The sequence below is a fragment of the Gallinula chloropus genome (assembly GCF_964237585.1).
Source record: "Gallinula chloropus genome assembly, chromosome: 7".
In the NCBI taxonomy this organism is placed as follows: domain Eukaryota; kingdom Metazoa; phylum Chordata; class Aves; order Gruiformes; family Rallidae; genus Gallinula; species Gallinula chloropus.
In genome coordinates this window covers 30,024,413-30,039,351 of record NC_140092.1, presented here as the reverse complement: position 1 = coordinate 30,039,351, position 14,939 = coordinate 30,024,413, and the positions used below count along the sequence as shown (strand labels likewise).

At 48.2% G+C, this 14,939-nt stretch overlaps 1 protein-coding gene across 1 annotated transcript in view; it reads left to right on the top strand.

Moving 5' to 3' along the window:
- The first annotated feature begins 8,241 nt into the window (after window positions 1-8,241).
- ACSL1 (acyl-CoA synthetase long chain family member 1) overlaps window positions 8,242-14,939 on the top strand; it is a 40,587-nt gene continuing 33,889 nt past the window's right edge. The window contains exon 1 of the mRNA XM_084266765.1: window positions 8,242-8,291. The gene's annotated coding sequence lies outside the window, so the exon portion shown is untranslated. The remainder of the gene's footprint in view (window positions 8,292-14,939) is intronic.

Genomic DNA, 14,939 nt, shown 5'->3' with positions numbered 1-14,939 from the left:
TCAGGAGTGGGATAGGGAAACTTTATTTCCAAGGACGATGCAGTGCCCCACCTCTGAAGTTTGCTTGGATCTGTGGACAAGGGCATGGTGCCAGCACTCACGTCAGGGACATGGTGCCAACACCCTGTTGTTATTTTGTGTAGACAACTGGAAATATGCTCAACATGTAATTTGATTACTGGTTGTCTCCGATAACATAGACACAGCCAAACAACCACTATTTTGCACTTGCTGACACCATTTTCCCAGTGAGAGGCACATTTGGCCTGGTTTTCATGTGTGTTTGCTATAAAGGCAAGTCTGCTTAGGGAGGTTTGTTATTCACAAGGCAGACCCCTTTGTTTTCCTGTGTAGTAACAGTTCTGTGAATCACCGCATCCCAGTGTGGAGGGTGGAATTGTCTCCACCCCTTTCCAGAGACAATACAGGTAATTTATGATGAAGGGCCTTGACAAGTTGTTCTTATAATCCCTAAATTGGCTTTTATCCCAAATGAAGATGTATCTTACTGACATACCGTGTTGTGGAACACTTTAATGGGGGTGTATGTTGGCCAGGCTGATCTTATCCGCATCCTACAAGCCTTTTTAAAGAAAATATTCCCAGGACTCCTCTTCCCCATAAGGACAACCCGTGTGTTGCCTCCAGCTCTCTCCCTGTCTAAACACAGCCTTGCACCGATACGTGAAGGAGTGTGCAACCTCAGTTTTGTAGCCAAGAAAGAGTATTAACTAAAGTCTGGGTGACTCTGGCTGCCAACCTGAGCTCTCTGCACTTAGTCCCCCTTTCCCACAGGAGCCAAGCACTGGAGCAGGGCTTGCCACACATGGGAACCGTAAGGTTTTTCCATAAGCCTGTTCTTCGGTGTCTTTTCATGCTCCAGGCTGACATGGGTGGCTCCTGTGAATCTTCTGACCTGCTGGAGAAGAGCTCAGTGGAGAAGGACCTGGGGGTCGTGGTTGATGACAGGTTGGCCATGAGCCAGCAGTGTGCCCTGGTGGCTAAGAGAGCCAATGGGATCCTGGGGTGCATCTGGAGGAGTATAGCCAGCAGGTCAAAGGAGGTGATCCTCCCCCTCTACTCTGCCCTGGTCAGGCCCCACCTGGAGTATTGTGTCCAGTTCTGGGCTCCTTGGTTTAAAAAGGACAGGGATCTCCTGGAGAGAGTCCAAAGAAGGGCCATGAAGATGATTAGGGGCCTGGAACATCTCCCCTGTGAGGATAGGCTGAGTAAGTTGGGACTCTTCAGCCTTGAGAAGAGAAGACTAAGGGGGGACCTAATTAAAGTCTATAATTATCTTAAGCAGGGGATGCAGGGGGAATCAGTCAGCCCCTTTTCAGTGGTCTGTGGGGATAGGACAAGGGGCAATGGCTGCAAGTTGGAGCACAGGAAGTTTGGCACCAACATGCGGAAGAACTTTTTCCCAGTGAGGGTGACAGAGCCCTGGGACAGGCTGCCCAGGGAGGTGGTGGAGTCTCCTTCTCTGGAGAGACTGAAGACCCGTCTGGATGTCTATCTGAGTGACCTGTCCTAGGGAGCTGCTTTGGCAGGGGGGTTGGACCCAATGATCTCTTGAGGTCCCTTCCAACCCCTACAATTCTATGATTCTATGATTCTCTATCTGTTGAAGCCAGGCAGCTGACAACCTGCAAGTCCCATCATCTTGGACTGGCATCTGCACACTCTCTGTGTTTGGCACTTGATGGGCTTGGGAAGATGAGATGTGGGGCTGTCCTTTCAAAAGCAGAGCTCTATTTGCACACATGGTTTCAGTGTGGTGACAGAGGCGTTACATGAAAATGCAAATGATGGAGTTGATGTACGTGTTCTGGTATGCAAGAAATAAGATTTGCTGGGGCTCGGTATGAATGCTGGGCAAGGATTTAAAATCAGAGTATCAAAATAACTATGTACAAGCTCTTTGGCTTTTGGAAAGGGCTTGGTTCTCATTCTTTCAGCATTCCCTTTCTGGCCCGCTGTGTTGGAGGAGCCCAAATCAATCCTTGCAGCAGTGGGGCTCACTGGTTAGCAGGCTGGTTTGGGGATGTGAGCTATCTCCACTTGAAAAGCAGATGTTGGAATATTGACTGAGGGAGCTGGGCTTGTTCAGCCTGGGGAAGAGAAGGCTGCGGGGGGACCTCATTGCAGCCTTCCAGTCCCTGAAGGGAGAAACAGGAGGGGAATCAACTTTTTAAAAGGGCAGACAATGGCAGGACAAGGGGGAATGGATTGAAGCTAAAGGAAGGAAGGTATAAATTAGATATTAGGGGGAAACTCTTTACAGAGAGAGTGGTGAGGGGCTGGAACAGGCTGCCCAGAGAGGTGGTGGATGCCCCATCCCTGGAGGTGTTCAAGGCCAGGTTGGATGGGGCCCTGGGCAACCTTGTGTAGCTCCAGGCCTGGAGGTTGGTGGCCCTGCCTGTGGCAGGGGGGTTGGAGCTCTGTGATCCTTGGGGTCCCTTCCAACCCAGACCATGCTATGGTTCTATGATTTGATGTTCCTTGCCATGACATCTGGCTGGCTCCCAGGAGGGAACTTGTGTTTGTGCACCAACACTCATTGGGAAAAGTTGCAAGAAGGTGTTGGGTATGTGAAGAATGTGAAAACACGTGAAAACACGCTGTGTGCTGTTCAGAGGTCACGGCTGGTGGGGGACGTTCCATATACCGTAGTCAGGCACTGTGCAGGGCTCTGCTGCTGAGGTTGTGTTAAACATGTGCTGGTGAACTGTAAACTGTAGGAAATAAAACAACTTGCTCCTTGTGTCAGACAGAAATACTTGTGCTTGGGATACATCCCAGCATACGGTATTTTATCCAGAGGCGGTATATAATTTTAAAATACCATCCAGAGATGGTATTTTTTTTTTTTGACACAGGCACTCTGTTTCTTAGTTGGAGTTTAAAGATAATAAATATTTAACTTCTGAGCTTTCTTGCTCTGGTTATCCCTGTGTAATATTTTACTTAATATTCTGTTAAGCAAACAGAATTTTATTGTCAGTTTATGTATTTCTGCAATGCAGCCTTATATGTTGCAGCTTCTGGTCTCAAGTATATCTTAGAAGCAAAGAATGTAAACCTTTATCTTTTTTGTGTGTGTGTGATGCCTTTGGCCCTCCTCCAAAGGATATAGATGTGCAGAGGAATGGTGATTGGGGGAAATATTTTACAAGAGGAACAGTGAACAAATGGGCATGGCTGGCTTGTTCACATGGTGCTGGCAGAGCCAACCAGCAGAACATCCTCCTTATGCAGTTTTTACTTAAAAACTCTCAAACATGAAAAGCTTTGTGTGGGTTATTTGGATCAAGTAGTGAAACGATTTGCATATGTACAGCTTGGAGGAGGAAGGGAGGAAATGTGGTCTGTGAACCGAAGTTCAGACAAAGATAAGGGATCGGTGGCAAACAAACTGGCTTCAGCACAATTAAACCTGCTGTTGCTTTATCCTGTCTTTTCCAGCCCTGGGTTGTTTCATACATACCTTGTCATTTGAGGTATAGCATTCTTGTTAGCCTGACATAGGTGTGCTGAATCAGTTACAGCCAGGTTGCCTTCATTTTACCAGGCAGAACACTATTTCCATCAGAGTCCTCTACCTTCTTCATATCTTCTGGGGTTCAAGCTGACACCCCAGTGCTGTGGGAAGGGCAGTTCCTGTGTGCCAAGTGTGAACATATTTATCTTTAAGGGTGTAGAGAGCAGGAGAAATATTTGATAGACAGTAATAGAAAGTGGAAGGGAAAGCTAGTAGGCATTTCTGAAAAATCCTCCCTCTATTAAAAAAAAACCCAAAAAGTCTTCAAACCCCAACAAAATCATGGCCTGTGTAAAAAGAAATAGTTACTGTTCAAGTTGGCTTTCTAGTTTTGTTTCTATTTTATTCTGGAAAATCTTTATATATATATATGTATCTTTATACATAGATCTTTATATATATATGCATGTAAACATATATATATAATGCTTCTTTTCTGGTATACAACAGAAACTTTGCAAATTTTGTTCTGTGCTTTTATACAGAGGGTTTCATTAACATTTCCTTGTGTCTGGTTAGGTACCTCAGCGTTCAGAAGACCTGTATTTCATGGAACTCAATGCATTCATGACTTTCTTCTGTCTTTCTAAGTTGAAGAACTATTTAAGGTAACATAACAAGCATGGTTTAGGCTGGTTCTACACAGACCTTTATCCAGAATCCTGCCAGTACAGCTCATTCATGACATCAGTATGTTTGAGTTTGTGTTCATTTGTGTGTAAGGAAGCCAGGTGACTTTTGTCCTCAGGAATCCCCTTAAATATATTTCTCTCTCTGGCCTAGGACAGAATTTCTTACTTCTGGGAGGCTCCTGCCTTTCAGTTATTTGCTGTTGTGACTAATATGATGTTTGTTTCTTAGATGAAAACGCACCCATATAATGACATAGACCTGGAAAAAATGGTATAGAAATAACCTAATAGAGCTGTCCTCAACCAATCAGTCTATCTGTTGCAAGGCTACATAGTCTTATCCTAGTCTCTTCTTCACAGAGTACCTTTTTGTCCCTGCTGTAGCTGCCACAGAACCTCAAAGAAACTTAGGTCCCTGTGTCAACACTGTTGGGGTGTTGGGAATACCCCAGGTGACATGCAACCAGACACATGCCATGTATTTCTGTGAGTGGGAGGCACTGGTGTAGCTGGTAGGACCCTGGGGACACCTGTAGACTTTAATGGCCCTGAGCAGGCTTGCCTGGGACCTCCACCCACACCCCTGCCCAGGGGTCTAGGAGCTCCACTTAAGTTCAGGCCTGGGCCATGCCATTCCTAGCCCTGCCCCTTGCTCTCCCAGTTTTCTGATTTATTTTTCTTAGATAGAGTCTGGAAGGACATTGCAGGTAGCTTGTCTCCAGCCCTGTCTCCTGGATGAGCATGAGTCCCAGCTTTGTCTTTAGTCTTGGTGCTGGATCCTGCTGCTCCCCACTGGGTCTCTGCATGGACTTCAGCCCTGACTCATAACCTCAACTGGTCAGTGTCACCTGCAACGGGTGGCCTGGGACTGCTCCTCAGGGGAGAACATCGCCTCTGATGGAGTTGCCTTTGATTCCTTGCTTGCTCCTTGCTAGTGACCCTACTCCCCGCTTCCTGCTCCCTGGAATTTCCTCCCAGGACTTATATTTCCTTTCTGGAGTGTATGAAACAGAAACAAATCCATTCCACTTCCCACTAGGAAGAGGCTCGACGAGACGTGACTACGCCTGCTCCACAGACCCAGTAGCTCATGTTTTTTAACTGCAGTCTATGCTAGACATTTTGAAGTGCTTATTTACATAACATTTCTTTGTTTTTCTTCTCTTGAGATTCCACACAAGCGTTAGCAGATGCAGGCACAGTATGGTGGAAGGCTAGGCAGTCTGGTTTGTACAAAAAGGATACACTTGGGATGGCTCTCAGATGGAACGCTTGGGATAACCCGAATCAGTAGAATGATGTGCACGCCCTGTAAATCAAAATAAAAGGAACTCAGCTCAGTTGTTTGGGGTTTTGTTTGGGGGTGGGGTGGGTTTGTTTTGGTTTGGTTTTGGTTTGTCTTATTTTTCCTGGCAGATGCTTAATTTAGACTGTCAATGCTAGCCAATCCATCTATATAAGAACAGTACTTTGATATCAGTATTATTCACCAGCACAGAAAATGTTGTAATATCCATACACTGCTGAAATGGAAATCCTTGGGTTTGGGTAGTCTGTTTACGGTGGTAATAGCCCTGTTAACATAAGAATCATGGAGAGAAGAGGGATCCAAGAGCTGGTTGATTTTTCAAGGATCACCTTCTCCAAGCTCAACAGGGGTCCATCCCCTTGTGCAGGTGGTCAAGGGAAGATCCTTCCCCTCTACTCAGCCCCGGGGAGGCCACACCTGGAGATCTGTGTCCAGCCTGTGCTCCCCAGTACAAGACAGACATGGACATACTGGAGAGAGTCCAGTGAAAGGCTGTGAATAATAAAGGGACTGGAGATTTCATTGTATCAGGGGAGGCTGAGCAGGATAGAACTGCTCAGCCTCAAGAAGGGAAAGCTTCGGGTAGTAAAGATCCTGCTGGTGGGTATAAATACCTATTTTGGGGGGAAAGATGGAGGCAGGCCCTTCTCACTGGTGCCCAGTGAAAGGACAAGAGGCAATGGGCACTGACCATAACACAGGGAGAACCCATTAAACAAGAAGAACAGAATCTCCTTTTGGAACTCTTTATTTACTTATTTGGTTTATCTGATGTACTTAACAAGCGTGGATTTCCCTAATGAAGTGGGTTTAGAGCCTGCATGCCCCACACACTGATAAAAAGAGTTGGTGACATCTCAAATATAGTGACAAAATGTGCACGTGGTCGCTAAAGGGTCCTTGTTCCTGCTGATCCACGGGAGCCCCAGGTTCCTTAGCTCCCCTGTGTAAGACAGTCCAGTATCCTCACAGTAGATTTTGTTTATGTAAGTTCCTACTTGCCTGTTGCCTATATATGCTTTTCTACTTAGTTTGGTTGAGGCTGGCTCCCTCTCTTTTCTGATCAGATGGATAAAAAGCCAATTTCAGAGTGCAATGTAGTCCCTGGATGTGTAATCTGCCGAGTCTCAATTGAGGAGGCGATACCTGGCATTAGAGAGATGCTTATATAAATACTGTATAGCTAGGACTTCTGCAACTATATGTCAGTGTCTGGGTTCCTGTACAAGAGAGAGAGAGACTTTTCAGAAGCCCTCTTTCCAGTTAGAGGCTAGAGAAAACCAGTCCATTGCAGTTTCTTTGAGAGGGCTAAAACATGTGGTTTAGGGCCTTTAGAAACCAAGGTGTGGAGAAAGATGTCATAATTAAATAGCATAGTGGACAAAATCGTGAGTTTAGGTGGTTGGCAGGTGGAACCTTGATGCATTCAGGACAAAACACGAGGTCACCAGTGCTTGAGATGGTGTCTTTCTACATCACTTAGTTTCTTTATCCAAAACCCTGGCTGCAAGTCAAAAAATCACTTGACTCTGTCTACATGAGCACGAAGTGTGGTGCAATAGGAACAAACCAGTAGAGCCCAGCCATGCCAGAGCAGCTGATACCCGTGCTGCCTGTGCTTCATTTGGGGTTTTATTGGGACAAAGCTTTAGTGGCACTAGGGACTCCACGGCCATGAGCAGCTGCAGTCAGTCAGATGCACCCCTGGATTACGTGCTTCCGCTTCCTTTCCTGAGAAAGGAATCGATTTTGCATCTCTGAGCCCCTCCACAGTGTGAACCCCAGCGCAGTTAAGGGGGGACTACCAGCAGCTTCACAAGTGCCTTCCTCCTTTGCGCTACAAAGTGAATACAGGCTTGTTTCTTCTTTAAAAACTCAGTTTTGCTGGCAGTCCTATGCCTAGCATACTCCTGTATAAAGTGGAGCGTCACAAAACAGTGGTTACCTTTACATAACATAAAAGTACCTCCACTAACCTACAAAATATTGCACATATATATTCATATACGGATGCGTATGGACACACGAACACGCACGCCCCTACCCCCTTAAAATAACCCATGGGACACAGGAAAAACTATGGCAATGCAGAGTGTGCAGCACAGTGGGACTTTTGGGATATGGGTTGATGATTTGCAGGTGGCAGGGAGCGAGGAAGCACTCAGCCAAACCAAAGGCAGCTCATCTAAGTGTCTGAGGTCATGGGCTCGGCCCGCTGCCTTACCACGGGTGCCTCCAACCCACTGCCCAGCTCAGTGGCAACGAACAGATGACTCGCCGGATGGCAACAAGGTCATCGTCCTCTTCTGACGCCTTCATACTGAAACACGCGTCCCTCCGCCTGCTCATACCAGCTGCAGGTGTCTTCCCTAAGGAAAGCGTCTTCCCTAAGCCGCCGTCTCGGGTTCCCGAGGCGCAGAGGCTGCGGCGCCCGCGCTCTCCTCACGTCCCCTCTGCCTCCCCCCTCATCTCTGCCCGCGCGTACAGAATCCCCGCCGCCCTCACCGGGGCTTACGTACGAATTACTGTGCCGTCGGCAGCCCGGAACAGCCGAGCGATGCCGCGGAGGCGCGGCAGACCGCGGAGCGAGCGCCGGAGCCGGGCCGCTGTCCCGGGGGCAGGGGCAGCGCTGGGGCGGGCCCAGGCGGGCCGCGGCCTTAGCGGCCGCCGGATGGCGCGGGCTGCGGGAGGGCGGAGGAGGAGGCGGGCCCGCCACACGCACACGCCGCTCCCGCCGTGCTCGGCTTAAATAGGGCGGCGCCGGGGGAGCCGGGCATAGCCGTGGTCGTTGTTGCCGCCGCAGCCGCCGGTAGGTGAGCGGGGCTCGGGGGTGCTGCTGCCCTCGCTGGGGGTCGAGGGCCGAGGCCGTGGGTTCGGCCGCGATGAGGGGCGGGCGGCGCTGTCGCCGGCGCGGGGCCGGGCGCTGTCAGGGACGCGCCGGCCGCAACCTGCCCGTCCGCCGCTGAGGCAGGCTGGCTCTGCCGGGGCCTGCCGGAGCCGCCGCCGCCGCCGCCGCCTGGCCCTTCGCCGCGGGGCCGCTGTCATCCGCGGTTGCCGGGCGGTTGGCGGTGCGGGGCGGCGGGTGCTGGCGGGGCCGTCCTGCCGCCGTTGCCTTCGGGCTGCCTCCGGGGCTGCGGTGTTTCCCCTTCGCCCCGCGGTGGGGTCAGCGTCCCCGAGAAGAAGGGGCTCGGCTTCCCCTCGGCACAAAAGCCTTCGGGAGAGCGCAGCCGGCGTCCTCAGGCCTCCCCTCGGCGCTGCGGCAGCTCCGGTCGGCAGGGCATTGTTCTGGCTCCGGAGGTGCCTTCATTCCCGGACCGGCCTGGGGTAAACAACTCGGGCCGCGGGGTGGTCTCCCCAGCCGGTCCCGCTCCCGGAGCAGCGAGCGAGCCCCTGCGCTGGCCGGCCGCTGAGCCAGGCGGCGGGCTGGGGGGCTCAGCGCTGCCTGCTAACCGGGGAGGACGGGGGTGGGTTAACGCTTGATTGCTGGGTCCCGTCTCCAAGCAAGCCGCTCTCACGGGCGCGAGTGCGGCATGTACTTGTAGCAGCTTTTTTGAAGATTATTTTTAAGCTCCCGAGAGCGCCTGTGGAAACGCAGCGCACGGCAGACTGGCCTAAAATGGAAGGTTGGGTGACTTTGACTTTGCAGGCCTCCTCTCGGCTGTTAGGTAGGGCTGGCAGTGCTGTGGTGCGGAGGTTCAGTCTGCTTGCACGATGCTTTTGTTCTAGGTTGCGTATATATATGTGTTGTTCCTGTTGAACAGGAGTTGCAACACTCGAAGCCCCCTGAAATTCTAAAGGGCACGTCCGTGAGCTGTCTGGGGCATTGCAGGCACCCTAGTGACCCATCCAAACGTGTGCTCTGCTTGGCTTAGAGTCTGAGATACGATGGTCAGGTCCTGTGGTAGGCAGGAATGGCATCTAGAGAAACTGCTGTTGAAACCCTATTGTTCTATATCTGTACCTGGACCACAGAGCTATTCCATGTGGTGGGAGCAGACTGGTTTTTTTCACCCACGCTGCTTTACCATGCGATCTCCTGAGCCTGTTCAAGAGTGGCTGTATTCATCTCCCTGCTTTGGAACGTGCTCTCAAACTCACAAGGTGAGATTTCTCAGCTCAAGAGATTTGGCTCAAATTTCTTGGATCTAGACATCCCGAGTGTAAGAAGATACTGAGTTCACTGGAAAATACTTTTCCTCATGCAACAATAGTAGTATTAATGTGAGAACTGATATCCAGAGTTCCTCATGGAAGCGTGCTGGTACTGCCTGATTGTTTAAAGTCTGAGAATACCTGGCTTGCTTGTATTGGAATATGGAAGTGTCTGAGGACAACCGATGGGGTCAATGTAAAGCTTGTAATTACAAGTAGCCGTTGTGTGTGGCATACTCAATTCAAGGTCTCAAGTGAATGGCCTTAGCCTATTTTGAGGAGTGCATGATTATAATGAATCTGAAAGGCAGCTTCTAAATTTGCTAGATGCTATTTTACAACTACAAATCACCCCACGTGAGGCTGGAAGTAAGTCTTCTGTTTTTGAGAGGCAAACCCCAAGTAGCCTTTTTGCTTCAAGGGCAAGTACAAGGTTGGTATCGAAAAACAAACCCAGTAATTCAAAATGGAGGGAAAGAACTTAGAAATACTTATCTGGGTAAGTGACTCTCCTGTTTCTTAAGGTCTTTGTAGCTGGTTATCCAGCTCATTGTTCCACTAGAAACTAATCCTGCATGGGATTTCTTTTTGCAAGAGAGGTGGGTTATGCCATCTCTGTCCTGATCTCTAGTGCGGAAGAATATCAAGTGGTTTCTTCTCTCTTTCCCCTCCAAGAAAGCAATGCTTTGACTAACATGAGCAATAGAAGATAGCAATAGGCTTCTGTAGGTTGTTTTACTAAGTCTTGGTAATACAGCCAATTGAAATAGGTACTTAAAAAGGCTAGTGGCATGAAACTCTTATGCAGCAGGAGAAATTCTGGCCCAAAGGGACACATTACTTGATAAATCTGGTTTCTGGTAATCCAATCAGTGGACTGCCTGCCACGTCCTTCCCTGCTGTGCTAAATTACAAGTTCAGGTATAATATTTTAATGTAACTTAAATATAACCATCAGCAACACCCCCAAAACCCTCACAAAAAGAGAAGATGGTTTGTTTGTTGGTACATGGTGTTGCGTGGGCGTTCACAATGCCGTGCAGCTCAAGGAAGCGCTGCTGCACAGCACTGACCTTTACAGGTGTTAGACTGAACCCTGGCTGTAGATGGGGGGGCTGGTACCTCATTCAGCTCACCCTGCCTGAATTCTGGAAACAAGGATACCCAGTAACACTTCTGCTCTCCCTTGTGGGGGTTATTTACCTACAATGAGTAGGATATGATAGACAAATACTCCTTTTGGTTAGGATTTGAGCCTTAGTAGTATTGGTAGCTTGTCCAACACTGACTGAAAACAGCTTGCATGGGTTTTACAGAGATTTAGAGGAAAAATGGTTTTTGTTGCTTAAGGCTTTCAGAAGTGCATGTCATGCCTGCAGAAAAGGCTCCTGGCTTTTTGTGGGAATTGCTGTTCTTAAACCCAGAGCTCCTAAGCTTTTTAGTGGGATACTGAGTGCGCCTTGTTTTGCAACTTGGCCTCTGCAGTTGGGCTGCATTGACTGCCTGGTTAGTTTCCTAGGAAAGCTAGAGGACAATGATTCCTATCAATATGAGGAAATACAGGGATACCTTAATACCTAAGGTCAAGAGATTGCTTGGCTTGACTTACTCTTTCTTGTGATGCTGCTGTTAGGTCACTCAGTGAACCAGTTGCTTCCTGAAAGTACTTAATGATCTGTCCAGTCTCGTAGTGTTTAGGGTTCTACTTTTTGGGTGTGTGGTTTTTTTAAACCTCATGAAAGTAAACACTCTAGTATGACGCAGTGTAGCTTAGTGTGCCTGACCCAGGTTGCTTTCTGCTAGACTTCAGGTGATAGAAGTATGAGGAAGAAACTCATTCTTGTAGAGTCTCAGGTGAGCGCTTGAAGCATGTGTTGACTTGATGTTGCATACTGGGCTTTCTTAATAGTAGCCCTTTCCTGGGAGGAGTAGAATGAATAAGTTGGTATGATCTACTCAAGCTGTTAATGCCACAAGAAAAATGTTCACTTGTAGCAGTCTCCTCCTGTAGTGCAATTCTTGTTTTTCTCCCCCTCTAAACTGTATTTGAATTGAGGTTAATTTAAAGAGTAGTACCCCTACATACTTGCAAATTGGAATGTATGGATGCAGTTCTAATGAGTAGCAATGTAAGCTGCAAAATATATATTTATAAGTATCTTCTGTAGGATTGTCTAGTGATGTGTGTTGTGTGTGCATAGGCATGGATCAAAGGAAACTTAAATCAATCGCTGTCTTACAGGTTTTAGTGGGAAGTATTGGTTTTCCTTACTATGCGGGGTTACCAAGTGCTGCTGGAGGACTGTAATTGCACAAAAGGCACTGAGCAGGTTCTTGTCATGTGGTTCAGCTCCTGAACTTGAATAAACTCCAGTGACCTCATTGGTGTGCACTCAGATTACTTGTTGGACTTCATTAAGAGGCAAGAATCCAGGTGTTGTTCTATTTGATTGCAAGAGGATTGCAGCCAAAAGTCTGAGGACAGACAGGGCTGTGACTTTCCTGCTAGCTGGGGACAGAGCCTTGACACATCAGTATCAGATGTAGTGGTCCTTAAAGGCTGCAGGAAGAGTCTTAACTTCAGCTACAGCTTGTGAAGTATGTCACCATAGCCCAACTGGTGGGGCTGAAGTCAGCTTCCAGGCTGCTTCCCTCTGGTCCTGCCGCATCCCAAATGCAGGAGCAGAAACTGAACCATCAGAGGCAACCTGAAGTGCCCTGTGCTTGCTCAGAGCCAGACTGGGGGTTGGCTGTAGCTGGGTTGGAGGTAGGGGGATGAATATTAAGGACTTGCTGGTGCTTCTCTGTGCATGGGATGGGTTTCTCCCTAACAGCTCTTTAGTTCTTACCTCTGGTGTTGCAGGAAAGGGACTTTGTTGGTTACCACTTCAGCAGGAGCATTTATGGCTCTGAAGCCTGGCTGGGCAATCTAGGTGTTTCTGGGTAAGGTGAGATGTTTGGGTTGTTTCTTGAAGGGGAGGGACGAGGGTGGGCAGAGTAGTGGATTAGACAGTTCAGCAGCACTCAGCTTGTTCAGGGAAGTCCTTTTTTGCTAAAAGGAGAGGCTGTCATGCCATACATGACAGGCTGCACCACAGGAGGCATCTTTCTGTCACATTCATGTAATACGGGGCTTAAACTGAGGATTCTCCTTCAGAGGTAGATTCTCATTCTGCTTATGCTCCTTTGATGTAACTTGAGGGTGGTTGTGGCTTCCTTGCTGGTTGCAGTTTGCCTTTGTCACAGGTTCTTGCAAGACCTCAGTCACGATACTGCCTTGACAGGGAGGCATTGCCTGGAGGTCTTGCATGCGGTGTTTGGAGTTACATGCTTAAGGTGTAGTATTACAGCAGTCTGTCCTTTTCCCAGCTGTGCTGTCTTGTTTCCTTCTGGAAGCTAATCCCAGCGTGCAGGCCAGAGCTGATCTAGCTGAGAACTAGCATCAGAACCAACCCAGGAAAATGGTGTTTGCTCTGTTGCCTCTCTGGTGTGGCTGCACAACCAAGATGAGTGCCTGGCCAGCACAAAGAGGGGTGTGGGAGCATGTATCTGGGACAGGTTGGACTGGCTCAAATTTAAGCTGATTGTTAATGCACTCTGAGATTAGGATTATATATTTCATTAGAACAAAAGGATTTCTCTTGTTAATAGCCAAAGCTGTTTGTTTCATTGCCTCTTAAAATCAATAAAGGAGCTGGAACATGATTCTACCCTTAATCTTTCAAAGACTGAGTGGAGAAAGACTTCAGTAAAGCAGATCTGTGGGAGCTACACAGCATAACCTGTAACACAGACAGCAGTGAGCTGCAGCAGCAGTTCCAGCGTATGCTACTGAAAATATCTTGGGCCTGTATTGCTCATAAGAGATGGGCAACTTGTCTTGTAGCTTTCTCCTGCCTGCAAGAGGCTGTAGAAGCAACACAGCTACTTCTGAAAAGGCCATGTGGTGGCCCTGCCCCTGTGGCAGGTCACTGCAGTGGTAGTGTGCTGTTCATCTAAATATTGGGCTAGAGAGGAAGAAAGGCCATTGGCTCTTGGGGTTGTTTTCTTTGCAGCACAGAAGCTGACGGCTGCTCTCCTGTTCTCTTCCGTTGCACTCGAACGATGTCTGGCTATGGATAGACAATGGGCAGGCTGCTGCCCGCTGTAAATGGCCCATTGTACAGCGAGAGTAGGAGCAGCGGAGAACGGCCGAGTCCTGCCAACTTGGGTCGTTGCCTTGAGATACTGGCTGTGCTGTAAAGAATGAGTCTTGGGTGTTGTGGGGTCTGTGTGTGAGCAGAGAGAGCTGGCTTTGTCTGAGACATACAGAACTTCTTAACTGAATTGATATTCTGAGTTCAGAGGGGGTGCTTTCATAGGCTGGATGTTGGGAAGTGCAGTTTCTGTGGAGGTGGCCAGGATAGGTAGCTATCTCTGAAGCAGTTTTGTCCTGTTACCAATATCTGACTGTTATGGTGCCTAACCTTACAGAGTAAGATTTGCTGTTTGCATTGTGGAAGGTGCTTTTGACCTCAAATGTTATCTCTTCTGCTCCAAATTTTTTGCTACCTGTAGCAACCTGAGTATCTCAGACCGGTACTTACCTGGGTCTCCTTCCTTTGGGCTTGAAGCTGTGACTTCTAGTCACTTGCCATGCCCTGTCTCACACTGGGGCTGAGTTTTGAGACCTGTTCCTTGTGATCCAGATCCTGTTTGGATGAGAAGCAATTGCAGGAACTGTGTTTAAGAGGGCATGCCTTTTCTGCTTGTCTTGAGTGAGCAGACTTAACTGGGTCCTTCCTTGAGGAAGAGGACTGAAGGCCAGATGCTGGTACAACTGGGAAGATCTTTGTATCTCAATCTAGAGGCTCTAAACAGCTCTTCTTGGTCATGATATAGACCTTGGGCATCTAATGTGATTGGATCATGAGCCAAGTATATATTGAAATGTATCCAAGAAGGTCGGGGGCACTGAAGCCCTGTTTCTTGATAGGGGCACATTTGGATGCATATGTTAAGATTGTGTATTTTTTTCTTGTATCTGGCTTTATCTTAAGTATAGCAGACAGTATTATAGCTAGGAGTTGCTTGGTCATGCAGAAAACTTGGTCCTAAGCTTGTTTTTTGTGCTGATGAGGCAGAATGTGCAATAAAAATGTCATCCCTCGATTATAAACCTAGGCAATAAAACATATTACCTAACAGATAACTTTCAGTATGACTGCTCAAGAAAGGTTTGATGTTACAGGCTCCTCTAAAACAACTGGTCAAGGAAAGGAATAGTAGTGGCGCGCATCTCTCTTCATCTAGGCTGAAATCATAG